The sequence below is a fragment of the Chiloscyllium plagiosum genome, unplaced genomic scaffold (assembly GCF_037043375.1).
Source record: "Chiloscyllium plagiosum isolate Xiang-an unplaced genomic scaffold, Cpla_swu_hap1 HiC_scaffold_21, whole genome shotgun sequence".
NCBI classification, from domain to species: domain Eukaryota; kingdom Metazoa; phylum Chordata; class Chondrichthyes; order Orectolobiformes; family Hemiscylliidae; genus Chiloscyllium; species Chiloscyllium plagiosum.
Genome location: NW_028270159.1, coordinates 67,301,976 through 67,329,660, shown reverse-complemented (window position 1 = coordinate 67,329,660; position 27,685 = coordinate 67,301,976).

The following is a 27,685-nucleotide window of genomic DNA, read 5'->3' as shown; positions in this document are numbered from 1 at the left end:
GCGGTGTGGGAAAGCTCTGTAAATGTTGTCACAAGCTCTCAGCTGTTAGGAAGGAGGTCTCTGCAGAGTCGACAGGATTGTGTTTCCCGTTCCCTTTTCTGATAACGAGGCTGGTGCCAGCCGTTCTCTCCGGGTTTATCCTTTAAGACCTCGGAGTAGTTTGATACAATTGAGTGCTTTGCCTGTCCGTTTCAGAGACCATTGAAGAGTGTATCACATGTCTGTGTGTCTGGAGTCACTTTTAGGCCAGGCAGGAAAGCACGGGGGATTCACCTCCTGAAAGTACACTGGGGAAGGAGATCGACATCAATAATCGACATTGAATACACAATCACTATTACTGACACCAGGTATTAGATCTCGATATTTTATTAATTGTTTTTAACTTGCAGCAGTTGCCAGAGAATTATCCTGGTCTGGATTAGCAATCCAATGACAATTCCACAACAGCACCATTTCCACATGGGGGCTTATCGGAAACCACACTGAACCGATTATTTCTGTGCTGTGTGACAGCTCTATCAAAAATTACCCCAACCAATGTGGCTATCGTGATGGGACTGAGGGCGTAGTAATTGGTCCGCTTGTAATTATTCCCTTCTTAGGGGATGGGACATAGTTGAGTAATTACCCACATTAGGTGAAAGTGAGGACTGCAGTTGCTAATTACCCACGTTGCCAGGGAGTTGTCAGAGTTGGAGCTGGAATGAAACAGCTTCCTCAGGTACACGGCTTGTTTTGTAGCAAATGTCCTCAGTCCTATTGCAGGAATGGTGCCAGGGCCAAATGCCTTTGTAGTATCTACAGTGTCCAGCTGTTGCTTCATGTCACGTGCAGTGAATTGAATTGGTTGAAGACGGGCATCTGTGATTCTGAGGGTATCATAGTGAGGGTGAGTTGGATAATCGACTCAACACTTCTGGCTGATGATGGTGCAGATACTGCATCTTTTGCATGGATTCACAGGGCTGTTCCATTATTTAGAATGGCGATATTTGTGGAGTCCTCTCCTCCAGTAAGTTGTTTAATGGTCCATCGACTTTTATGCATGGATTTGACAGGACGAGAGAGCTTATATCTGACTTGTTAGTCACCGTGGGCGGCGCGTTGGCACAGTGGTTAGCACTGCTGCCTCACAGCGCCAGAGACCCGGGTTCAATTCCCGACTCAGGCGACTGACTGTGTGGAGTTTGCACATTCTGCTCGTGTCTGCGTGGGTTTCTTCCGGGTGCACCGGTTTCCTCCCACAGTCCAAAGATGTGCAGGTCAGGTGAATTGGCCATGCTAAATTCCCTGTAGTGTTAGGTAAAGGGGTAAATATACGGGAATGTGTGGGTTACGCTTCGGCGGGTCGGTGTGGACTTGTTGGTCCGAAGGGCCTGTTTCCACACTGTAAGTAATCTAATCTTGGGATCATCTCTCTCTCTCTCTCTCTCTCTCTCTCTCTCTCTCTCTCTCTCTCTCTGTATCAGATGTTAGTCCTGATGTTCGTAGAGTAACCAGTCAAGTGTGGTAGCTTTAATGGATTGTCATCAGGTTTAGGTGCATGTGATTCCGACCCGACCATGTTCACCCACACTCGTCACTGACCTATGGATCGGCTTGGTGGAAATGTTAGACAGATGGAATATCCTGGTGGAAAAGTTACAGATTGTCATCGAAATCTACAGCATCAGATGATAACAAAGTCTTAGCTGCAATATCTACAATTCAATTCTACTGACTGCCCCCGCCCCCATTTCACACCGAAACCTAATCACCCAGAAACCACCTGCTCTGGTTTCTGATGCGGAAATCCTTCCATTTTCATATTCTCATTCTGCTGGAAGTCTTTATGCCTCCAATTTGTTACATAAACAATATCCATTTAATGTACTAATCTGAATCTTTTCCTTTCAGTAATGTCATCTTCTGTATTTGAAGTGAATGTGTTTCCTTCTGTTTTTCTCCCTGACCATGATTCAGAGCTCTGCAGTGTCAGTGATGCCAGCCTTATGCAGTTTCAGAGTCAAGGAACTTGTCACCATGCGTTACTGTTCAATTCCCAGTGTACAGCGCTCCATGTTGGACAGGATGTCTGGGCATCTTTGACAATTGTCGTTGGAAATTGTTCATAATCTGAAATTGCTGAATAAATTGCTAAACGTGTTGCAGACTTTTCTGGAGTGAATGCAGAGTTAAACTTTCAGGTCCAGTGAACCTTCTATAAAGTTTTTTTATTTCCAGTATCCATAATTATTTATTTAATTGAAAAATTGTTCTGCGCCTATTCATTTCTGGATAAACTCAGCAGGTCAGTCAACATCTGCAGAGAAAGAGAAACAGAGTTAGCGTTTCCAGTCCAGTGTGACAATTCTTCAAAACTGAATACAATTGCAAAATGGTCTTTTAATCACTTGCCAGATGTGGAGGATGGGTGGCAGGGAAAAGAGGGTGTGGCAAAAGAAAAACGGGCTTTTAGCAGTGGTGAACGAAAATATTCTGTATAATGGGTCGAATTTAAGGTGTGAATGGGGGAAATGGGTTCTCTCTATTGAATGCAAGATAAAAAAGACACAACCACACAAAGTTATACGGAGGCCAGGAGGGAGAATGTTGACGATGTGGTATTATATAGATTTGGCCACAGATACGTTTTCACTGTGGTCATCATCACCCCCTTTAGATAAAGGAATTCAGGTGCTTGACTTCTTATTGGCACTAGTAAGCGTTTCATGCTGTCTTAGTATTGTAATATGGAGAAAAATAAATCACAGTATGACATTTGGGCTGAGTGTTGGTTACCTGTCATTTTTAATATTGTTTCAATTTTGCAGTGCTTATCTTCAAACGCTTGTTCTTGAAGTTAGCATCAGATGGAGTTCACACTACCCCACCAGTAACTAAAGTCATGGATCATCTCATTGTGATCCCAGCTGCACTTTTCTTTCCATGTACCATTATCCCTGATTCACCTGTCCATGGAAAATCAGACAAAGCCAGCTTCAATATAATATAAAGGTCCAGCCAACCCAAACTTCTGGGAAAGAGAATTCCCACTTGACTGAAATCCCACTTTGTGGATTTATCCTAATTCCTGCTCTGATGGATGTTGGAGGTGTCACCGTTTCCTTTTCTCGTCCCATTCCTCCACTGCTCACATTAAATTTTAAATGTAACGAGGTTGGTGATATGGCCGATAATAAAGTTCTCAGACTGAATCAGGTTCAGTGACAGAAACAAGTCAGGCAGATTTCTTTAGTTAGCCAAAAGTAACTAATAAAACTAACGGATGCGCATGGTGGATCTGTGGTTAGCACTGATACCTCCCGTCACCAAGTAGCTGCGTTCAGTTCCAACCTCGGGCAACCCTCTATGTGGATTTTGAACATTCTCCCCATGTCTGTGTGGATTTCCTCCCAATGTTCTAGTTTTCTCCCATCGTCCATAGATATTCAGCTTAGAGCGGATTGGCCATGCTAAATTGCCCATAGTGCCCAGGGATGTGTAGGTTAGATAGGTTCGTCATGGGAAATGTAGGGTTACATCGATAGAGTAGGGGGGCAGGACCGGGCGGGATACTGTTCCGAGGGTCAATGTGGACATGATAGACGGAATGTCCTGCTTCCACGCTGTAGAGATTCTATAAAAACAACAAGAAGTTTGGATGATACAAACACCCAGTGGGTATCTATCTGATCCACTCTCCTCTAGGTTTTGTATGTTTCAATAAGATCACCTCTGATTCCAAGAGTAACCTGTTAAAGCCTCCATAATGTAAGACCCTCATCCCTGAATACATGAAGTGAAACATCTCCGAACTGCTTCCAACTTAATATATCCTTTCTCAGGTAAGGAGACATAAGTAATCTCACACACACATGAGGTTACTTTTTGTTTTCTCAATGGTGAGAGTATTTGGAACTCTCTTCTCTGCAGAGCATTGGAGGCAGAGATATTGAATATTTTTGAGCACAGACAGAAGGTGCATAAAGAATAACGGAGTCAAGGATTATCGGGGAATGGCAGGAATGTGCAGTGTTGGGGAAATGCTGACAGTGCTCCAGCACATCCAGGAATACAATGCAAAAGAAATGATAATATCGATAAAATGTTAAGGGGAAATCCCAGATGGTGGCGATATGGAAGGTCTGCTTTGTTGGGCTCTGCATCACAGCACGGGCAAAGTGGTTCCCTAACCCACTCCATCCCAGCCATTTACTTAAATGCTTAGTTTTGGAAAGTTTTGAGAGTTGGCAGTTGTAGTCGACTTAGTTTGTGTAGTTTTTAAGCTCTATGAGACTTTGTTTAGTAATTATCAGGAATTAGAGTTCTTCCTCTCTCGAGTTCAAATGTTGCGACAGTGTGTTCTGGGTAATGATGTGCTTAAATGGTCTACCTGGAGCATTAAGATGAGCCATTGGCCAGAAAAGAGGAAAAATTTACTTTCGAGTCTTAAAAAGAGAGAGAGTGGATGTTGTCCTATTGCAGAGATGCACTTTGATGACAAGGAACAATTGACAATACAGCAGGTCGGGCTTGATCTGGTTTATTTCTCGACTTTTAATATTAGGAGGAGGGGAGAAGCCATAATGGATAAAGAAAATCTTCCATTTAACCTACTAGATTGTATTTGACAATCAAGGGAGGCTCATAATACCCAAAACCTTGAACTATAGTAAAAAATATAGTATTTTGAATGTTTATTCCCCCACCCCCCCCCCCCCCCCCCCCGCCCCCCACTCCTAGCGTACCCTCCAAATTCAGTTATCTTGCATCGTGGCACATTATTGTAGAAGTTTTCAAAAGTTTTATGGACCCCACGGTGGACAGAATGTCGAAAGGTGCCCCAATACCCTCGTTATAATGTACTCAATTAGTGGATATGTGTGCAGAACGAGAGCTGGTGGATGTCTGGTGGCAGATCCACATCACAAGCAGGGATTTTATTTTCTTCTAACCGGCATAAATGCCACACGAGGTTTGATATCTTCCCCATTCCTGCAACAATCTTAGATTCGATGGCATCCTGCACAATTAGGAATATTACCATTTCTGACCATGAAGCAGTATACTTATCGATTAACATTAAGTGCAATATAATAGATTCGAGACACTAGCGAATGTATCCCTTTATTCTTAAGACTAGTTGGTTAATTTAGTAGTTAGATTAGATTAATTACAGTGTAGAAACAGGCCCTTCGGCCCAATAAGTTCACAGCGATCCAGCCCCTGACATTTGCTCCTTCAACTAACACTACAGGCAATTTAGCATGGCCAACTTACCTAACCTGCACATTTTTGGAGTATGGGAGCAAACCCACGCAGACACTGGATAAATGCGTTAACTCCACACAGACAGTCACCTGAGGCAAGAATTAAACCCGGGTCTATAGCGCTGTGAGACAGCAGTGCTAACCAATGTGCTACTGTGCTGACCGCTACAACGAATTCAGATCTTCCTTAGCCATTAATTCAGATTCAACCAATAACTCATCCACTCTATGGGAAATTGCTAAGGCTTATGCCAAGGGAATAATTATTCCTTATGATGTAGCAGAAGGGGGAGCAGGAACGCTGGTTTGAGGCAAAGCTGAGGGCAGCCGAGAGTGCATACTGTGATTGTCGCTCAGTGGCTAAGCTGCAGAGGATCACAACGCTTCGGTCTACAGTGAATTCCACGCTCACACGGACAGCCAAGAAGGTTTTGCAAAACAAAGACTGTTTGAACATGGTGATAAGCCAGGCAGGTATTTATTCTATCTTGCCAGGAAAACGAGCGCCCCTCTTAAGCCATTACCTCAATTAGAGAAGGTATTGGGATCCTTACCTTCAATTCCAAAAGATTAATGTCTCCTGTCCGAGATTTTTCATCGAATTATTTCAGACTGAACATTTTTAGGATAGATGGATTAAGATGGAGTCATTTTTCAAGAACCTGGGTCTTCCAGGAGTAATCCCTGAAGAAGTTTTGTGCCTTAATGCACCATTGTCAGCACAGGAGGTTGTGAAGCAGCTTCAGAATGTAAAGGCGCACGTTCCTGACGGGTTTCCTGGTGAACTTTATAAATAATTTATAAACCTATTGTCAGGGCTGATGTTTAACGTGTTCTGTCACTCATACAGTCAGGAACCCCTCCCTCCATCCTTAATAGAGGCTCATATCTCTCTGATGCTGAAGAAAGGAAGACCCCGGAGAATGGTGCTTCTTACACGCCAATCTCATTTTTAAATGTTGGTCTCAAAATCCTGTCTGAGATCCGTGCATTAAGGTGGAATCTTTGCTGCCTTCCCTTACCAAAGAGAACCAAACCGGCTTTATAAAGGGCCGCAGATCTTCCTGCAATGTTAAGAATTGACTCAATATGATCCAATAGTGTCAACAAGAATATGTCCAGGGATTATTGATCTCTTTAGATGAGAGAAGGCATTTGATTGGGTTGAGTGGCCGGATCTCTTCTGTACATTAGAATGGTTTGGTGTACGCAAAGTTTTTATCAAGTGGGTGAGGGTCATTTAACGCGATCCTCTGGCTACAGTTCTCACTGATCAGTAATATTAATGTTTCTCCAGGCAGCCGACAAGGTTGACACTTTTCACCATTGTTGTTTACGTTGGGGATTGAGCCACTGGCGGAGGCCATTCGTAGGGATTCCAACATATCTGCCCTAGAGGTGGGATCGAAGTCACGAAAGATTACATTATATGCAGATTAAGGTCTTATGTTTTTTGTCAAATCTCGCAATTTCGGTATTTCATGTGATGCAATGCATTGATTCGCTTGTTGCCTTTCCAGGCGATAAGATTAATTTTACAAAGTTGGAGGCCATGCCTATGGGAAGTCTTAGGGAAATACCTGATACTGAGGGCAAATCCTGGATTCCTTTTAATTGGTCACGGGGGTCGTTTCCCTATTTCAGTATCTTCATTACATGTGTCTTTGATCATGTATTTAACGTGAACTATGACCATTTGTTTGACAAAATTAAGCAGGACCTTCAAAGATGGAGGCATTTCCAATATTCTGGCTCGGCCAAATAAGCTGTTATCAAAATGAATGTTCTTCCTCATTTCCTACACCCAGTTCAAATGCTTTCTATGATGTTTCCCAGACAGATATTTCGGAAACATAATGGCTGGTTTAGCTCTTTTATTTGGCACCATAAGCGATTTTTTATCTAGCTAATAAAATTGCAACTGCCCCACAGATTGTGAGGAGTAGATCTCCCCGATTGAAAGCAAGCAATTAAGTTTTTTTTTCATCGTATGTTAGTGCCTGGGCCGCTGAGGTTTCGGCATCAATACGGCTAGACATTGAGCCCTCTCAGACAAAGTGAACCCTTATTAGTCTGTTGTTCTTAGATAAAATGACAACATTTATGGAATATTGTCATAAAATAATGATTATCAATACTGTTAAAACTTGAAGGACAATGCGTCAGATCGAGGCAATACAGCCAAAACCATGTTTCTTACCCCTATAATTGATATATCGGGGATAATGTATTCCAGGTTTAAACTGTGGTCAGCGAGGGGTTTTCCTTGTTTCGGTGATTTAGAATTATAGTATCCCTATAGTGTGGAAACAGGTCCTTGGGCCCAGCAAGTCCACTTCGATCCTCTGAAGAGTAACTCAAGCACACCCATTCCCCTACCATCTTATATTTACCCTTATTAATGCCCCAACTTACAGATCCTGGAACACTATGAGCGATTGAGCAATGGCCAAGTCATCTAACATGCACATGTTCGTGACTGTGGGAGGAAACCTACGCAGTCACAGTTGAGAATATACTAACTCCACACAGCCAGTCACCCAAGGCTGGAACCAAACCCATGACCCTGGTGCAGTGAGTCAGCAGTGCAAACCACTGAGCCACCACGTGTGACGAGAAGGAGAAACAATGATAACGTTTGAACAAATAACTCGTAAGTATGCACTACCTAGTAGAAACTTCTTCTGTGTTTTTTCCAGATTAGACATTTGATTAAAAAACACAATTTTAAAAGACACTTATAGATCCAATACAGAGAAGCAGGTGATTATTGTAAAGAATGCACTCTCTGTCAGTACCTTTACCATTTGTTGGAGAGTGTCCCTGCAGACAAGACTGTGCAGCTTCGTGACGTCTGTGCGAGAGAGTTGGGGATTTAGATCTTTTCGGAAACATGCGAGGATATTTGTGAAAATGCTCGAAGGACTTTGAACTGTAATATAACCCATTCCATGCAGTTGAAAAATCTTCATAAGTACTATCTGACCCCAGATTTTTTCTCAAAATTCAAAGTGTCCTAAATACAGAATGACTACAGACACTCTTACTCATTGCATGTGGTCCTTCGTATATATTGGAGCACTGTGTTCGGTATGGTAGAGTGGGTCTTGGGGACCGAATTGGACATGGACCCGGTTTTTCTTTTCCTGGGCGTGCCCAGAGTATCTTACGCAGATGCACATGGGAATAAAAAGTATATCCTTACTTTCTATGCTAGGAAAAATATTATATTGTGTTGTAATTCTGAAAACTCCCCGGGTCTGTTGAGACTTTGTAAGCTCATCATGGAGAATATCCCTTTGGACTTTCTCACCAGCATGGTGCACCAAAAAATAGAGATTAATATAAGTCAGAGAATCATAGAGTCATGGAGATGTACAGCATGGAAACAGTCCCTTCGGTCCAACCCGTCCATGCCGACCAGATATCCCGAACCAATCTAGTCCCACCTGCCAGCACCTGGCCCATATCACTCCAAGCCCTTCTTATTCATTTACCCATCCAAATGCCTCTTAAATGTTTCACTTGTATCAGCCTCCCTGACATCATCTGGCAGTTCATTCCATACACGTACCACTCTCTGTGTGAAATAGTTGCCCCGTAGTTTTTTATTATATCTTTCCCCTCTCACCCTAAACCTATACCCTCTCGTTCTGACTCCCCGACTCCAGGGAAAAGACTTTACCTACTTACCCTATCCATGCCCCTCATAATTTTGTAAACCTCGATAATGTCACCCCTCAGCCTCCGACGCTACAGGGAAAACGGCCCCAGTCTGTTCAGCCTCTCTCTATAGCTCAAATCCTCCAACGCTGGCAACATCCTTGAAATCTTTTCTGAACCCTTTAAAGTTTCAAAACATCTTTCCCATAGGAAGGAGACCAGAATTGCACGCAATATTTCAACACTGGCCTAACCAGTGTCCTGTACAGCCTCAACATGATCTTACAACTCCTGAACTCAATACTCTGACCACTAAAGGAAACGCCTTCTTCGCTATCCTATCTATCTGCGACTCACCTTTCAAGGAGCTATGAACCTGCACTCCAAGGTCTCTTTGTTCAGCAACACTCCCTGCGACCTTACCATTAAGTGTGTAAGTCCTGCTAAGATTTTCTTTCCCAAAATGCAGCACCTCGCATTTATCTGAATTAAACTCCATCTGTCACTTCTCAGCCCATTGGCCATTTGGTCAATCTGAGGTGACCCTCTTCGCTCTCCACTAACCTCCAATTTTGGAGTCATCTGCAAACTTACTAATTGTACCTATTATGCTTACATCCAAATCATTTATGTCAATGACAAAAAATAGTGCATCCAGCACCGATAATTGTGGCGCTGCACTTGTCACAGGCCTCTAGTCTGAAAAACAACCCTCTACCACCACCCTCTGTCTTTTACCTCTGAGCCATTTCTGTATCCAAATGGCTAGTTCTCCCTGTATTCCATGAGATCTAACCATGCCATTCAGTATCCCATGGGGAACCTCATCAAAACCCTTACTGAAATCCGTACAGATCACATCTACCCCTTTGCCCTCATCAATCGTCTTTGTTACTTTCTCAAAAAAAAAACGCAATCAAGTTTGCGAGACATGATTTCCCATGCACAAATCCATGTTGACTATCCCTAATGAGTCCTTGCCTTTCCAAATACATGCACATCCTGTCTCTCAGGATTCCCTCCAACAACTTGCCCACCACCAAAGTCAGGGTCACTGGTCTATAGTTCCCTGGCTTGTCCTTAACACCCTTCTTATACAATGGCACAACGTTAGCCAACCTCCAGTCTTCCGGCACCTCACCTGTGATTATCCATACTACAAATACCTCAGCAAGAGGCCCAGCAATCGCTTCTCTAGCTTCCCACAGAGTTCTCGGGTACACCTGATTAGGTCCTGGGGTTTTATCCATCTTTACCCGTTTCAAGACATCCAGCGCTTCCTCCTCTGTAATATCGACATTTTGCAAGGTGTCACCATCTATTTCCCTACATTTTATATCTTCCATATCTTTTTCCACAGTAAATACTGATGCACAATACTCCTTTAGTATCTCCCCCATACTTCCTGTGCTAGGAAAAATATTCTGTTGTGTTGGATGTCTGAAAACCCTCCTGGTCTGTTGGGTGGTTGTAAGCTCGTCATGGAGAATATCCCTTTGTACTTTCTCACCAGTATATGGTGCACCGAAAAGCAGAGATTTATATAAGGTATAGCAACCCTTTTTGGATTACCACGATACAGGCTTATCTGCCACTCTAAAAAGGGCTTTTATATAGCCATGATGATATTGTCTAATGAATCACATATGAAGAATTATGAACGTATGAATGTGTATCAGTTCATGCTCTCGAAGAACGAGAGCTATCACTTTGTTATGCTGAACCGTATTATTTATTTATTATTTATTATTTATTTTTGTTTTTCTTCTATCCGTTTAGAGACTTTAACTTATTTTGTATATACATGCATATGGGTGTAATTTTGTTCAGTTATTTGAGTTGTTTTGTTATTGGTTTAATATAACAATAAAATATCTTATTCAATAAAAACATTTGTTAAAAAATTAAAATGCTAACATTGATTGATTAGAGTCCCAAAGAACTCTCTTTAGAGAGACCACTCATGGCGGTTTATGTTGAAGGTCACCCACATGGGTGATGGGGTGAGGTTGAGAGAGCATCCCCTTCACGGTAACCTCTGTCAGTGTGGGGAATTGATCCTGCGCTGGTGGCCTTCCTCTGCATCACAAACCAACCATCCAGCCAACTGAGTGGGAGACTGTGTAATTTTGCACACAGAATCAGTCACAAAAAAGGGCAAGAGAAATTTTAATGACAAGGGAAAAGATGGATTCGAGATAAAAATGTTCTCTGCTAGAAATTATATTTTATAATGAGACAAGTGTTTGGAAGCTGCCTTTGGTTGAATACATTGAGGAGAAAGTGAGGACTGCAGATGCTGGAGATCAGAGCTGAAAATGTGTTGCTGGAAAAGCGCAGCAGGTCAGGCAGCATCCAGGGAACAGGAGAATCGACGTTTCGGGCATAAGCCCTTATTCAGGAATTTGGTTGAATACAATAAGGTGAGACAAGTAAAATAACCAGAATGACTAAATATGATTGGATATCGATAACAATAAAATAAGTGCATGATTTTGATTGTCTGTGGAAAGCATGCTGACTGTTGCATGAATTTATAAATCAGATGAAATATATTGTAAGGCGAGTCCGTCCGCATGAGAAATGACTTCTGAACACATGCTAGAAGAACCCCGTAGTATGAAGTATCTGAGAATCGTCTGCTCGCTAACAGGAACATGGGGGTTGAATGACTGGAAGTTCCTGTAACATGGAGCTGAGAAAACCATCAGAACGCCCCCAAACGTATTGAATGTTGGAGCATATTTGAAGCACTGAATAGGCTCATGATGGATTTTAATTGTGTGCGATTTGAAAAAGATACATCTCTACTCCATTCTCTTCCATGTTACGCACTGGGGCACAGCCGTTTTCCTGAAACTGGGAATAAGATGGAACAATACATGGAACATTCCATAATTGACATTCTGCAGAATATTCTCTAACTATGTGGGGGGCATTAGAAAGGCAAGAGAGAAAGATAGGGAAGGTGCTGCCTGCAATAGTGAGAGTGGTGGAGCATGATCCTTGTTCGGGGGTCGGTGCTATAACAGATATACAGTGAGTGTGCGGGAGCAGAGGAAATATGGTGACCCTTATCCTGACAGAGTGGGGAAAATTATTGATGCTTGTCCTGTTTTGTTGGACATTTCTTCAGACCCCAGAAACTGCACTGAGCTGGATGGTGAGCTCAGCCCATGCTCGGTGGATCTGGTAGTGTGGCCCCCTCTGGGAAGAGAATGGTCCCCTTTTGTACTAGCGCATTCACCAGGACATCCGTGCTGCTGTCGACAAACCGTAGTGTAATTTCCCCTTCATTGCCATGCTTGGGGAAAATGTGCAGGGCAGCTCCAAACTGAGAAATCGCAACCGTGTGCCCTTTGATCTTTTAAAGATGGCACCGGTGTCAGGGATTACGGAATATCTAGGTGCATCCGGGCGACTGTGAGTAGCTCCAGTCTTGATGGGTGGGAGAATCGGGCTGGCATTGTATGAGAGGGACACTATGGAATGGGATGTGTAGTTAATGAGATGAGTTTCGTAAGATAGCACCAGGAAACTAGCTCGGCCTCGTGCAGGCAACCCCTCTGTCACACTCAATGAAAATGTCACTGAGACAGTTTTTTGTTAGGTTCAGCGAAGACGCTGCTGTCCTCACTCCCAGTTACAAAGCTGCAGAACAAATGCTCATCCAAAACTCTCCATCGCCTGAACTCACATCAATATCCCTTTCACTCATAATTCTTCGAAATACTGACCCGTGTTGCATGATACTATCGAAATGTCTTCATTTCAGCATTCTGAACCTGTGAACATATCCTTCCATGATATTTCTTAGTCTCCCCCACCCCCCCACCCACCCTGTCTTCACCCCAAACACACTCATTTGCAGTCATATTGCACGAGACTGCCAGTATGACTGGCCATTTGGCCCAGCTGGTCCATCGCAAACAAACTGTCCATCCAGACTCACCCCATTTCCCTGCCCTTGCACTGTATCCCTCTAATCCTTTCCTATCTGTGTATTTGTCCAATTGCCTTTTCAATGTTGTTATTGTACCCACCTCAATCACTTCCACTGGCAGCTCCGTCCATATGCATACCACACTCTGTGTAAAAACGTTGCCCCTCAGATTCCTTTTTATATTTTTTATCCTTTCCAAACATTAATGCATATCCTCTAGTCCTCGATTCCACAACCTTGGGAACAAATTTTGAAGTATTCACCCCAAGCACACTTCTCATGATTTTATAAGAGCTACACTTATATAAGAACCCCCTCGGTTTTCTACACTGTAAAGAAATAAGTTCGAACCTGTCCAACCTCTGCCTATAACTTAGAACCTTAAGCCCAGGGAACATCTTTGGAAATTTGTTCTGCGTACTTTCTTGTTCAATAATATCCTTTCTGGAGCAAGGTGAACAAAACTGAACACAATACTCCAATACAGCCTTACCAACATCCTATGCAACTACAACGTAACGTCCCAACGTCTATACTCAATGTGCTGATGAAGGCCAATGTGCCAACAGCCTTCTTCACTGTCCTGTGTATCTGTGACTCAAATTTCAGATAACCATGCACTTGATCTCCAATGTCCTTTTGTTGCACTACACGCCTTAAGGCACTATCATTCGTCGTTAAATTCCTACCTGGATTTGACTTTCCTAAATGCAAGACACTTATCTATATTAAACTCCATTTCCATTTCTCAGCCCACTTCCTCAGCTGATCAGGGTACTGCTGCAATTTCTGATAATGTTCCTCACTGTAAGTGATATCTCCTAATTTCGTGTCATCTGCAAACTTACTAACATTGCGTTGTGTACTCTGGTCCAAATCATTGATATAGATAACAATGATTGTCAGAATGGGCCCAGGACCGATCACTGAGGCACTCCACACGTCACAGGCCTCCAGTCCGACAAGCATACCTCCACCATAGCCAATTGCTTCAGAACATCAAGCCAACTGTGTCGCCAAGTTGGCAGTTTACATTGGAGTCCATGTAATCTAACCTTCCTGAGAGGCCAACCATGTGGAACCTTATCAAAGGCCTTACTGAAATCCATATAGAATATGTCTACCACCCTGCCTTCGTCAAGCTTCCTGGTCACTTCCTCAAAAACTCTTTCAAAATTTGTCAGGCATGATCTGCCAGGCACAAAGCTATGCTGACTGCTCCAAGTCAAACTTTGTCTTTCCAAATGCATGCATATCTTATATCTCCGTACCTTCTCAAGTGGTTTCCAGAAACAGATGTGAAGCTTACTGGTCTATATTTCCCAGGCTTTTCTTTGCAGCCCTTCTGAATAAGGGCACAACATTTGCTACTGCCCAGTCTTCCGGGACCTTGCCCCTGAACTATCTCCTCTCGCCTCGTGCAGTGTGCTTAGATATATCTGGTCAGGACCAAGAGATGTATCTGACTTTGTGCATTCTAATATGTCCAACAGCACCTCTACTGTGATATGGACTGTGCCAAGGTATCGCAACTAACCTCCCAAAGGTCACAGGTCTTCATGTCTTTCTTCATGATAAACACAGAGGGGAAATTGAGGACGTCACCCATCTCTTGAAGTTTTACACATGCGTGCCCATTTTGGATTTTAAGGCGTCGTATTCTCTCTCTAGTTGTTCTTTTTCTTTACTATAGTGAATTTGGATTCACCCTAGTCTGCTCAGCTAAGGCTATCTCATACCCCACTTTAGCCCTGCTGATTTCCTTCTTCAGTAAACTCCTGTATCCCCTGTGTACCTCCAGAGATTCCCTTGGTCCCAGCTACCTGTTCCTGAGCGACGCCTCCTTTTTTGCTGGTCAGAGCCTCAATTTCTCTTGTCATCCAGGGTTCTCTCTTCCAGCCTCACTTTCCCTTCACCCTCACAGAAACATATCGACCTTGAACTCGAGCTATCTTACTTTTGAAGCCCTCCCACTTTCCCGGGATCCTTTTATCTGGAAACACACTACTCCAATCAAGCCCTGCAATCCCCTGCCTAATTCCAACAAAATTCGCCTTGCCCCAATTTACAACTTGAATCTGTGGACCAATTTTGTCCCTACCATACCTATTTTAACATTAATACAGCTCTGGTCACTTTTCCCAAAATGCTCCCCCACTTTACCTCCGTCACCGATCCATCCCTATTTCTCAACAGTAGGTCGAGTTTGTCCCTTCCCGTGTAGGATACTCTATATATTGCTTGTGGAAACTTTCCTGAACACACTTAACAAATTACGTTCCATCTAAGTTCTTAACCCCCTGGAAGTCCCCGTCTATGTTAGGAAAATTAAAATCACCTATTATGACAACCCTATTGCTCCTGCAAGTCTCGCCAGTCTTCCTGCATATTTGTTCTTCTAATTCCCATTGATTAATTGAAGGCGTATAGTACAACCACTATAACATTACCATCCCCCTCTTACTTGTTCGCATCATTTAAAAATCTCATTAGATATTATCTCAGTTATTTCATCTTTAAATACTAGAGTGATATGCGCATTAATCAGATCTATTGGTATTTAAATTGTTTCCATTTACATCTCTTCCTCGCAGTGACTTTCACATTCACAGCACCCCTTGTCATTGCACAGTGGAGATATGGAGCTGTAAATGGATGGGAGCTGCACATCCTGTCAGTTCCAAAATTGGCTGCAAGTTTCCGCACACAGAGCTGCGATCCAATACAGTGTTACCGAACAATGCAACAGCCTGGGTTTATATATGAATGAAACAGTTCGGACTGCACAGCGCCCCACGCTGGACATTTAGCCCAGGATTATAGATCCAGCATTGGTTTGGGCTGCACAGAGTTTCACCCTGGACACAGCTGGGTTGCATTCAACATACACTAGCCGGATCTACACAGTGCTCCATCCTGAATATGTAATAGATGGTCTTGTTATGTGAGTTGGATTGCGAATGTGAGAGAACTAAACATCTGGCAATGTCTTTATTTTGTGTTTTAATTTTTGTGATTGGACTCTTCAAATCCTGACTCATTCGGTTAGACCCATCTCTCTGGATGAGTCATGGTAACTGTTGTTACAGCATCTGTGTCGGCAACATGACCAAAAATTGGAGCAGAGGCTGCAGAGAGGACAGTCTCCGTAAAATGGAATGTGGGAATCACCATTAGATCAGCCGTGGTCTTAGTGAATGTTGGGGCAGTTTATTCATATATTTCTGTTTTTCCAAGAAAACTCTCCTTCTCTCCCAGTGTCCCATTCTGGTGGGGAGTGAGTCACCTCCTCCTGTTCCTGCGTAACAGGATCCTCGGGCCTCAGTAGCCTCCAGATTTCCCTGTGCCCCAGTTTTGAGCAGTTGAGTGACTGTCTCCTGTCCCTGTGTCCCAGTCTCGAACAGTTGAGTCTCCTGTCCCTGTGTCCCAGTTTCAAGCAGTTGAATGATTCCCTCCTGATCACATGTTTGTGAAAATACATGTCCTCCTCCTGCTCCTGAGGAACAGGTTCAAATAGCTCACGCTCACCTGCTGCTCCTGTGGATTTGAGGTGAGGGACTGAATGGCCTCTTCACATTCTTTACAGCTTTACTTGACTAAAGGCCTTTCTCCTGTTTCTGTAAAACACCATCAAATTCTGAATAATGCATTTTCGTATTTCACTCTCAGTAATTGAGCAAACAATTGGCAGAATTCAGATGCTGAATAGCCTCCTCCTCTTCCCATGTTATACATTGAATAGACTCTCAGAGATGTACAGCAAGGAAAAAGATCGTTCGGTCTGGTCCTCCATACCGCCAAATATCCTAAATCAATGTCGTCCCCTTGCCAGCAGGTGGCCGATCTCCCTCTACACACTTCCCATGCATATATCCATCCAAATGCCTTTTAAATGGTGTAACTATACCTGCCTCTACAACCTCTTTTGGCTGTTCAATCCATACACACAGCTGTCTCTGTGTGACAGTGTTGTCCCTCATGTCCCTTTTTAAATCTTTCTCCTCTCACCTTAAACCTTTGTCTTCTAATTTTGGACTCGTCTATCCTGGGAAAAGACATTGACTGTTTACCTTATCTATGCCCCTCATGATTTTATAAACCCCTTTAAGGTCCCCCCTCAGCCTCAACACTTGAAAATAGTCCCAACCTATTCAAACTCTCACTGTAACTCTGTCCCTCCAACACCTGCAACATTCTTTGAAATCTCTTCTGCACTCTGTTAAGTTTGACAACGCCTTTCCGACAGCAGGGTGACCAGAATTAAAGGCAATATTACAAAAATGGCCAAACCAATGTCCTGTACAGATTTAACATGTAATGCAAACGCATAGACTCAAAGCACGCACCAATAAAGGGAAGATCACCAAATGCCTTCATCACTGCGCTATCTCCCTGTGACGGCACTTTCAAGGAATGGAGAACCTACAACACTAGCCTAGGTTTGCTGCCTCACAGAGCAGCGACCTAGGTTTAATTGCATCCTTGAATGACTGGCTGTGTGGAGTTTGAAATTCTCCCCGTGTCTGCGTGAGTTTCCTCCGTGTGCTATGTTTTACTGAGACAGTATAAGGATATAGAGGTAAGGGTAGATTAGCCATGCTAAATTGCGCACCGTACCCAGGGATGTGTAGGGGAGGTGGTTAGCCATGGGAAATGCAGGCTCAGATGGATAGGGCAGGTGTTTGTCCAGTAGGATACTGTTTAGAGGTTCGGTGTGGCCTCGATGGGCCGAAAAGCCTGTTTCTTCACTGTAGGGATTCAATAATTTCTATGGAGTTCTCCTTCATTTTCAGCTTTCAACAGGGCACTACCTATATCTTTTGCCTTGATTTGTCTGCCAAAATGCAACACCTCACATGTAACTAAAATATACTCTATCTGCCACTCCTCAGTTCACCTAAACAAGGTCCCATTATAATCTGAGAGATCATTCTTCACTGTCGACAACACCACCAAATTTGGTATTATCTACACACTTACTGACCATACTTCATATGCTCAAATGCAAATGATTTGTATAAGAGACAGAATGCAGTGGACCCATTATTAATCTTTGTGGCACGCCGCTGGTCACAGGTCTCCACGTTTAATGAACAAATGTCCATTGTCACACCCTGTCTCCAATATTAAAGAAAATTTTGGATCTAAATGGCGAGTTCTCCCTGGATCCGAGGAAGTCTAACCTTGCTAGCCAGTCTACCACGTAGAACATTTTGGTAATCTTATTGAATTCCATAAAGACAACATCCACTGGCCTGCCTTCATCAAACTTCTTCATCACTTCTTCAAAAGATTTCACCGAGTCAGTGAGACGTGATCTTCAATGTACAAAGCCCTCTTCAGTCCTTGTCTTTTCAAATGCATGTCCATCCTTTCCAACAAAATCCCCTCCAACTATTTAGTGACCACTGACGTCAGGCTCACTGATCCATAGTTACCTGTTATTTTTCCTTACTTTTTAAATAATGACACTATGTTAGCAGCCCTCCAGTCTTTTGACACCTCACCTGTGGAAATCAATGATATAAATATATCAGCAAAATGCTGACCAATCTGTTTCCTAGCTTCCCAGAAACATTTCGGATACAACTGATCAGCTGCCAGGGATTTGTTCACCTTTATGTGTTTTATAATGTCAAACATCTCCTTGTAATTTAGACACCTTTCAATGTATCACTATATATTTATTCATTCTCTCGCTCTTGTAACCTCCTCCTCATTAAATACTGAGGAGAAATTTTTGTTTCGTATCCCTCCAATCTCGGGTGGTTCCACACATAGGTAGTCTTACTGATCTTTAAGGTGCCCTGTTCTCCCCCTAGTTAATCTTTTACCGTTAAATGGTTTGGAGAATTTCTTCAATGTCTCGTTAACCCTATTTCTAAAGCCATCTCATGTCCACATTTTTCTGGCCAGATTTCCACATTGACTATGCACTTTCTGCCCTTATACACCTCTCGGAATTTACTTGATCTCAGCTCTGTTTACCTGACATATGCCTCCTTCCTTACCTTAACCAGAACATCAATATATCTAGCCATCCAGCACCCCCTGCACCCACCAGCCTTGCCCCTCTCACTAATAGGAACACGTTGGCTCTGGACTCTCTGAAACCAAGTTTTGATGGCCTTGCATTTTCCAACCATCCCTTTACCTGTGAATAGAGTATTCCAATTAGCCTTTCACAGGGCTCGCCTAACACTTTCAACATTGGCCTTGCTCAAAGTTAGAACTTTAATGTTTACATCAGGTCTTTCCTATTCCACAACTAATTTAAAACTAATATTTATGCGTAACAGAAAGTTAAAGAAACACATCCTGCCCCTCTGTAACTGGCTTGAGAGGCTGAATGGGCTCCTCGTGGCCCTTTGTAATATACTGGAAAGGCTGAATGGCCTCCTCCTGTCTTTGTGTAACAGACCCGAGACATTAATTGAGACAGCAGACCGTGGACGACGAACAGCCGTTAAACTGTATCTAATGGAGGTCCATCCCTTCTCAGTTACAGAAACATAACCAACACAATGTATTCCCGGTGCCCACTCAGTAACACCTCATACAGCTGCAGTGGCACATCTCTTTGTTTTGAATTATTCTGTTGGCAAAATGTGCTGAAAAATGCGTTGCTGAAAAAGCACGAAACGTCGATTCTCCTGCTCCTTGGATGCTGCCTGACCTGCTGCCCTTTTCCAGCAACACATTTTTCAGCTCTGATCTCCAGCATCTGCAGTCCTCACTTTCTCCTTGTTGGCAAAATGTGCCAATATTCTAGATTTCCACCTTTTCAAGTAGCAACAGGCTAATATGGGCTGAATGGCCTTCTATTATCCCTCTGTAAGGGGCCCATAGGGACAGAATTGCTTCGGCCTGTTGCTGAGCAGCAGTCTCAATGCTCTGTCTCAAGATTATGAAAGGATTTGGTAGCAGGGCACTTAAAACCAGGAGTAGCCTCACACTGGTAAATAAGGAATCTAGAAACTTGCCCACCCGACCTTTCTTTATGCAACCGATCTGATATTTTATAACTGCTTCTTTCATAAACAGAGTGGAACATATATAGACCCCTGCAGTGTTCTGTTAATACTCTCATATCCAAGTTTCAAAAAAGATTTAAAGATTTATGGTCCATTCCATTTTTTATTATCCATTACATCCAAACCCAGTAAATGTTCTCTTTTGTAGTTATATGAAAAGTGATGTGTGGAACTGGTTAATTGAGCCTGTTAGCTCAGTCATGATTTGCAGATGCCAGTGTTGGACTGGGATGTACAAAGTTAAAAGTCACACAACACCAGGTTATAGTCCAACAGGTTTAATTGGAAGCACACTAGCTTTCTGAGCGCCGCTCCTTCATCAGAAGATAGTGCAGGGCACACTTCTAAGGCACATAATTTATAGCAAAGATTTACAGTGTGATGTAACTGAAATTATACATTGAAAAATACCTTGATTGTCTGTTGGGTCTTTCATCTGCTCGAATACCATGATAGTTTCACTTCTTTCATGTGTAAATCACAAAACTTTTTGAAAAAAATGTTGCATTCTCAGGTTAGCTGTAACAGTGAGTTTTAGCGAGACAATATATTGAAGGTGTTGTCCCCCTGTGTTCTCTGTCTATGCCATGATGTTTAGATTGATTCTAATCTGAAAAGTGAGACAACAGAGTTTTACATGAAGCCATACAGTTTTTGAGCTGAGAGTTTTACATGAATTCATGCAGTTTTTGAGCAAACTACAATGTAAGTCTGCAAGTACAAATTCACCCCACAAAATATATGTGTGCATGTGGGTCTTTGTCAGTTTGTATATGTGTGTCTGTGTCTGTCTGCGTTGGGGGGTTGTGAGTGTGAGAGAGAATGTATATATTTGTGTAGTGATGTAGAGTGTCTTAAGTCTGTGACGGGGTGCATGTGTGAGTGTGGGAGTGTGTGTGCGTGACTGGGGTGGGGGATTTTGACTATCAGTGTGAGAGAGTGTATATGTGTGTGCATGAATGTAGAGTGGTCTAAATCTCTGAGAGAGTGCCGTGTGAGTGTGGGAGTGTGTGTGTCTCTAAGAGTGTGTGTGTGTGACTGTGTGCGTGTCTGCGTATATGTGTGTCCGTATGTATGTGTGTGTATAGGAGTGTCTGTGTGTGTGTGTATATTGCAATGGTGGTCACCTGTAATGTGACATGAACCCAAGGTCCCGGTTGAGGCCCTCCCTATGTGTATCGAAAAGTGCTCGGCCACTTTTCGCTGCTGCCTGTCCTGAAGTCCGCCGTGGAGGATGGTCACTATAATGTCCGAGGTTGAATATCCTGGACCACTGAAGTGTTCCCCAACTGGGAGGGAACCCTCCTGTCTGTTGATTGTTGTGCGGTGTCTATTTATCCGTTGTCGTAGCCTTTGCTCAGTTTCCCAGTGTTTGTTCAGTGACTGTGATTAATGCCAATCTCCATGGATTCTAATTATTCCAGTGGAGGGTTTCCATCTTTAAATGATAAATGGGCGCCGTTCAATGTGTTATCCCATAACATGGGCGGGAACATCACTGACAGCACTGACAGGGATCAGCAGATTTGGAGAGAGGGGGAGGAGAGATCTGAATCTGAGAACATTAGATTGGAATTTTCCAACAATGGATCAGAATCTGAGAATATTAGACTGGAATGTTCCAAAAATGTATCATAATCTGGGAATATTAGACTGGAATGTTCCACAATAGACAGAAGTTTATCCATTTATGTTTGGTATCTTTCTGCATTTAATTGGTGGTCATTATCATTGCGAATCTATTACGTTCTTCTCATTATTCAATATTTTTATTATCCTTTCCTGGCTATCGTCGGTGTTCCTGGTAAGTGTCACTGTCCAGATTTTTCTTTCTATAAACCAGTTATGACTGTATTACTGTTCTTTCATATAGTCGACACTTCTTGTCCCTATTATATTCCTGTTGAAACACTCAATCTATAGATTCACTCTACAGACTACTGCTAACTACATCAATTAATGTGTTCAAGTACTGTCTCCCTCTCTGCTCTGACATTGTTACTCATGGGTCTCTATGTTGACCTACTCAGTTTCAGCGGAGAACTACAATTTATTGTATCATTACCCTTGTTATTGAAGTATTAACAGCATGGAGATCATTCTCCACTGTTCTGGTTACAAACACCACTTCTTTCCACTGTTTCCCTCCCATCCCTGGCCAATATCTGCGGCTGAAGCAGACAAGTTACAACTGTGGGTGATTCCTTTGACCATGAGCTGATTCATGATACCATATCCTGACCATTTCTAACTTGAAATACTCACCACTCCAGAATATATCTCACTGGCTTATTCCATCCCCTGTTTGAACCTTGAGCTATGAAATACAGGCTTAAGGAAGCCACAAATCTGCCGCTGACTCTCCGGCTTCAAACCTGCCGAAGCAAATCTGATTCGAATTCACACCAAACTCCCATCCATCTGTAATTCATGTGTATGCCGATGTATATTGCTATTGTCTCTGGCAATGCCTTTATTTTGACATTCTCAAACACTTTATCTCATCTGTCCATGAAACTTCTCTCGTTCTCTCTCTGTCGATTAAGAAAAAGCCTGCCAGGTGTTCTTATTTAAAATAATTTCCTCCATGTGCGTTCCTTCTCAAACAATGAGTTTCGCATTCGACAATGCCTTTATTCAATGTTCTCATTCTTGTAAGTTTTCTGTCGAAGATCTCAATTCTACAGTTAGTCCCACTGCCCTGTCTTTCTCCCCATATTTCCACAACATCTTTTCAGTTAATCAACTGTCTGTTTAATGTGAATCTTTCTGTCCATCTGTATCTTTCCCTGGCCTTTGTTTTTGGCTCCCTAGTGTATCGAGTGCAATCATTGTGAAGCTGAGAAACAGTGAAATGGTGTGCGTCAGGCTGTTGTTCACTTCCCTGTATGTGCCATGTGATGGTCCATGGACAAGGGTGTTTCAGAAGTTATGAGACACGTCCTTGTAACTTGGTCTGTACCTGTATTTGTCTCTCTCGGGGCGACCTTGCGATCAGTAGCACGAGAAAGCCCCTAGAGTAAAGGACCAGGCATCTAAATTGTGTGACAATGCTGTAATTTAAAAAAAAAATATTTTCTCCTTTTTTTTAAATAAGAAATCTTAAAGGCCAAACTGCCTACTGAAAACGGCTCAAGTAAATAACTTACGACGCTTTTAGGGTTTTTAATAAATAGGAGTAACAACGGCCTAGTAACGTATCTCCAGCTGCTACTCTCTCTGACACCTGACTTGATGCTGATTCCTCCTGGATTGGAGAACTGTATGCAAGAATGTATGCCTGAATGTACCTATTTGCCAAGGGGTGTGTTTATGGGATATTAGTATATTGGAACAGTTCGTCTGTAGAAGGTACTGTATCCATTATTCGGTTAAAATTTCCAATACTGAAAATGTGTTGCTGGAAAAGCGCAACAGGTCAGACAGCAACCAGGGAACAGGAGAATCGACGTTTCGGGCATAAGCCCTTCTTCTCCTGAAGCTCTGATCTCCAGCATCTGCAGACCTCACTTTCTCCTCTAAGATTTCCAATAGTTAAATTATTCTAAATTCCTCGTCATTTTGAATGGATTTTCATTAGAGTGTTTAAATATATTGTGTTTTTCTTAATGGTGAGTAGTTTGACTAGTAACATCACATCTGGAACACCTACTTCACATCTACCTTTAAAATAAGAAAGGTTTGGCATCCAAGCTATCCTCTTAAAATAGTTTGAGGCAGTCTGGTTGGTCTATTGCAAACTGGGTTCTCTTGTCTGGTTCTAAATCGATAAGACCAAATTGGGTTGAGAATTACAATCCCTACAGTGTGCAAACAGACCATTCGACCCAACAAGTCTACACCGACCCTCCGAGGAGTAACCTACCCAGACCCATTCCTTGACCCTATTATTACACATTTTCCCCGACTAAGGCTCCTAACCCACACATCCCTGAAAACTATGAACAATTTAGCATGGCCAATTTACCTGACATGCACACCTTTGGATTGTGGGAGGAAACCAGAGAATCCAGAATAAGGTCATGCAGACACTGGAGATTATGCACCGGGAGACTATTGCGTGCAAAGGTCGTGTATGGTCGCTGTTAGTGTCTTTTGTTGTGGAGGTGAATTCGGTTGGTTTATTTAGTGGTTTGTGTATAAAGATTCTTTCAGTCATTAACTGGGTGTGGCGGAAGTGAAGTTGGCGGTTTTACAAAAGGTAATGAAGGCAAAGCTGTAGGAATTGACAGGCAAGCTGGAGTTGGGGTTGCGTTTGTCTGTGAGAAAATGAGAGATAATTAAAGCTATAGCTCGGCAATTACATTTGGTAGAAATGCCATCAGACTCTTTGGAAACGGCTGGAATTCAATTTCAAATAAGGCACTTTGAACATGAGAAGGAATTGAAACAGTTTGAATTATGATGAAAAGTAGAAATAAAAAAAGGAAATGAAGAAGAAAGAGAGAAAAGGACAGAAGAAAAGCAGAGAGTTTCAACTTAAAAAGTTAACAGTTAGAGAGGAAAGTTGACATAGAAGGCGGAGATGAAGGCATACGGTCGGCGGGATGAGGAGGATTGTGAGGTTGAACAACCCTATTGTAACCAATGGCTTAATGGGGTTCTGTTTAAATGCATCCAGGCATTATCTAAATTTGATGATACGGATGAGGAAGCCTTTTGAATTTCATTTGAGAAAGTAGCTAAACAAATGCAGTGACCATGTGGATTTAGTTTATCCAAACAATGCTGATAGGTATTTGCATCCCTATCGGAGGAGGTATCTGGCTAGTATGGGGTGATGAAGAAAGCCATCTGAAGTCATATGAGCTTGGTCCAGAGGCCGACAGAGAGCATTTCAGGAATCTAAAAAAGGGTCCCTGGTTAAACGCACATTGAGTTTGAAAGGAACAAACAAAGTAATTTTGAAAGGTGGGTAAGGGTATTAAAAACAGAGCAAACCTATGACAGTCTTAGAGGGATATTTATTTTGGTGAAGTTCAACAATTCACTTCCAGCAGTCGTGAGAAGTCGTGTGGAAGAGCAGAGAGTTAAAATGGCAAGCTTAGAAATGGCTGATGATGATGATTGGGTTCAGAAATCAAAGATTGGTTTCTTTGAGAATGTGTGAGATCTTCTTAAAACATATACCTGTGAGAGTAAGGTTTACTGGCATAGGCCAGGAATAGCAGGTAAAGAGGTTAGAGCATTAAGAGGTACAGAAGTATGTAACTCTTTTATGCTGAGACATGAGGAGCTATGTCTTTCAGAAGGACTATTGGAGAGAAGAGAAGTACTCCGTTATGTAACGTGTGTTTGGAGTGTCCAGTGGAGATATCAACAGATTTATTCCATAATGGGGAAGGATGCCTTGAGCTTAGTGTTGGTGTTACAACATTTCAGCATTTAAGTTGCGAATAACATACATGAGACAAACCTTTATCACTGATCGTGACCCGCTAATGTTTTTGCAGAAGTCTAGGGAGAAAAATACCAGTCTGTTTCGATGGAGCTTATTATTGCTGCCATTCAGTTTGAAATTGCACAGGTTGCAGGGCGAGAAACCCTATGTTTTGACATGTTGTGGAGACTTGGCAGGAATAAAATGCCTGAAATCGAAACTAGTTGTGAACATTTATATACTCACAGTCAATGTAATGTATATGCATTTCAGTCCACTAATAGAGGAAGATTAGGAGATCTAAAATGAATCCACCGTTGTATATTGATGGATTATTGTATTAGAGATGGAGTTGTGAGAATTCTATCACTGTAAAAAGGTTATTTTCTCTTGTTTTTTTTTAAGAGAGGTTTTATAGGCAGAGGTGCAGAACCTCTGTCTGAAAACAGCTTAAGTAAATAACTGAGATTTTAGGTTTTATTAAAACGGTGGTAACGATGGAAGGGCAGTGGCCAGCTCTCCCAAATCAGGGTTTCTCATTTTGTTTTTTGCTGCAGCATTCAGAAGCTGCTGGGGATCCCAAAAAGGTTCGAAATTTTAATACACGAGCCCCAGCTGTTTTTCTCTCTGAGATCTCTGTTGATGTTGTTTCCTCCTCGATTGGAAAACTGCTGTAAGGATCAGTATTTGAATATATCTTTGTGCCAAGCGGTGTAAACCAAGAAGGTACGGTATCTATTGTTTGTGTAAGTGTTCCAACATATAAGCCATCCCGAAATGTTCTTTTCTTTGATTGTATTTTAACTAAAGCATTTGAATAGATTATATTTTGCTTAATATCGAGTGGTATGACCAGTCACAGCATATCTGTAATGCACACTTCCCATCTCTATTCAAAATAAGGAAAGGTTTGGGTCTAAGCGGCCTTCTTTCAATATTTTGCGGGGATCTGGCCTGATCCACAACACTTGTACCGAGGGTTTTCTGACTGGCTCCTGTAATTGAAAATTTCGTGGAGGGGCTGGGGATGGTTTGCTGGAGGATGTGTTGTGAGCTGCCTCAGACATTCAGGGAGACCTGAGGATTTGAGCCTGCAACATGAACAACACATGGAGCAGAAGCTGCAGAGAGGGGAAGCTCTGAAACCAAGCAGTAAGTGTGTGTGGGGAAAGGGATTTGCTCTATCAACCCCGGGTTTTCCAGGACCAGCTTCCCAAACTCCACTTGACCCAGGAGCAGAGTGCGAGGGGCCCTGACTGAACAAGGAGCTGATCATAGAATGGTGTCACCTCCTTCAACACGACCTGCAGCTTCACACCAGGGGGAGGATGGTGCTGCCAGTGGCTGTGAGTGTCACTGTTTCATTCAGCTTCTATGATCCAGAACTTTCCAGGCAGGACTAAGTGACATATCCATCTTTTCCCAGTATCTCAACATCAATGTTAACCATTCGATAATGGAGGATATATATGATGGATGAGAAGCACTGTTTCTCCCTCAGCAGGGAGCTGCTGGGTGTATTCAGTATAGTGGGATTCCCGATGGTGTAAATGGCATCTGCAGGGTATCCATGTCAATGGGGAGAGGTAGAGGAACTGAATGAGCTCTCTCTCTTTCTCTATTAATGTTACAGAGTGTCCATGCACAGTACATTATGTTGGTGAATACCCCCTGTCCTGGCAGCAGTCACGGCCTCTCCATTCAGAAGCAGTCAGCCATTTTCATCCTCATTGGGTCTCCACGTAGAAAGAATTGAATATATCTTGGATAATTTACGTCCCCTTGATGCACGTTTCAAAACACCATACCCACCGCCAATCAACCACATCAAAGTATTCCATGTGTACGGAGAGCAAAAGGGTCACTTGGAGTGTCTGGGAGCTGACGATCAGGGATGGAGAAAAACCTCCCATGTCTGAACGGACCTGAGTTAACCCCCCAGCACACAGTATCATTAAGTCCTGTAATCCCTCTCCATTTCAGTAACATATTGCTTTCTATTATTCCAGTAAATGAAATGACAGTTTATATCATCTTAAATTCCACCTTCCAAATTATTATCTATTGCCTTTACCTCTCTGAATCTATTTGCAGACTCTCCACCTTCTCTTGATAATTTAATCTCTTGCTGACCACAGCGACATCACCAAACTCAGCATCTGTATATCTGTTCCATCCTCCTGATCAATAATATAGTTTGTAAATAGTTGAGAACCCAGCGCTGGTCACTGTGTGACCTTACTGGTTACGTTCTCTCTAACTGATTGAGACTGATTTATCCTGAGTGCCTGCATCTTGTATGATACACATTCGTCCCCCATTCCTGTGCAACACAGTAGAAGAGTTGAATAAGAACAAGGAGCATCTTTGAGGAATCCAACTCCTCGATGAGGCTGATGTATACACGGCC